At 33.4% G+C, this 1,667-nt stretch overlaps 1 pseudogene; it reads left to right on the forward strand.

The window, feature by feature from the left end:
* Window positions 1-325: 325 nt before the first annotated feature.
* LOC128662024 (uncharacterized) lies at window positions 326-1,059 on the forward strand (annotated as a pseudogene).
* Window positions 1,060-1,667: the final 608 nt, after the last annotated feature.

The following is a 1,667-nucleotide window of genomic DNA, read 5'->3' on the forward strand; positions in this document are numbered from 1 at the left end:
TTTTTAGGAACAAGATTTAGTATATAGGATATTCATTTTCTGTTGAAGAGAGTAGCCACCTTTATTCTGTTTTACAATAGTGTGTTTTTTTAAACATTGAACTGTACCAAATGATATTGAAAAACGAAAATTGTGCAGCTACTGTCTTCAATAAAATATTAATATTCATTGGATAAAATGTTATTCCTAAAAAAAGGAAAAACACAACAAAATTTAAAAACACATTTATTTAAATAATGAACTTAGAATACATAATATAGATCCTTGTTTGCTTTCACTGGTGTATTTTTTTTTTCTTTTCTTTTCTTTCTGTTGCTGGGTAAAAATGTCAAGTCCTCAAGTGTGTGAAAATGATGCATCTCCCTGTTCAAAGAACAAATGTCCAGCAAAAACCAGAAATCCAGGGATCATCCATTCCCTTATCTTAAGGGTCACTAGGATTTGGCCTTTGAAATATATGATTAAGATTCTGAAAAAAATAGCATCCCATGCTGGTGTCTGTAAAGAGGTAGAGAATGTGGGCAGCACAGAGCAGAAGTCTCCCACAGGAAGACGTTTCCTGAGCGGCAGAAAGAGGATTGGCAGACTGGCCCAGGTTTCTTCTTTCTATTGCTCCTCAAAGTCTACAGTGTGCGCTGGGGTTCCACTCAACAGATTTCCTAGCAAAGTCCTCTGGTTCAGAAGAGGTCAGGAAGTCCCCTTTGAAACCAAGCGGGAAGGGCAGCAAGAGGAAACAAGATGATATAGATATTGAGGAACAACATAGCTGGGTGACATTTATGAATGAGGATCTTCCAGATGAGGATCAAGTAGATGACCCCACTTATGAACCCAGTAATTCAGAGACAGATAGTGAAGAGCACCATTCCAAAAATGACACTGAGAGTGACCTTGAGGTAGAAGAGAAAGATGGTATTAAGATGTTAAAAGAATCTCCGAAAAAAAACAGAGGAAGTACATAATAAAGAGGAGTCTGTGCAGCAGGATAACCAAACATCTGCAAATGAGGAGCAGAAAGCAAATCATGAGGAACATCAGCCAAATTCCTCTACAGAATGAAACCAGCTTGATTGAAATGTTCTCTCTGGGACCCAGCATGCTCTATTCCTGCTTTAAGCTCTGACTGCTGTATCCAGCCAATAAGCATAACCTTAATGTAATAGATCAATAAATATTTAAAGAGCTTTTTCACTGAAAAAAAAAAAAAAAAAAAAAGAATACATAATATATTATTTTACGGTGTAATACAGTGTACATATATATTACACACCATATATATATATATATATATATATATATATATATATATATATATATATATATATATATATATATATATATATATATATATATATGTGCAATATAGTTACCCACAAACTCCCAGCACATATAGGTTTAATATTAATTTTTTTCCTAACCTTTACTAACACTGGTAATCAAATACATAGTGAATATATAGATTGTCCATGGGTGTAACCTGTTGAACAATAAGGAAACGTTGAAGGTATGTTCTAATGTTGTAAACAATATACGCTAGATTTAGAGAACATTTTCACACATACATGTCACTGTTTGGATATAGATTATTATTTGAACTATTACAAAATATAATCCATTTTTATATTTACGTAATGTACATTATATGATGTGTAAACATGCCCCCTCCA

Source organism: Bombina bombina, chromosome 1 (assembly GCF_027579735.1).
Source record: "Bombina bombina isolate aBomBom1 chromosome 1, aBomBom1.pri, whole genome shotgun sequence".
Taxonomy (NCBI): Eukaryota; Metazoa; Chordata; class Amphibia; order Anura; family Bombinatoridae; genus Bombina; species Bombina bombina.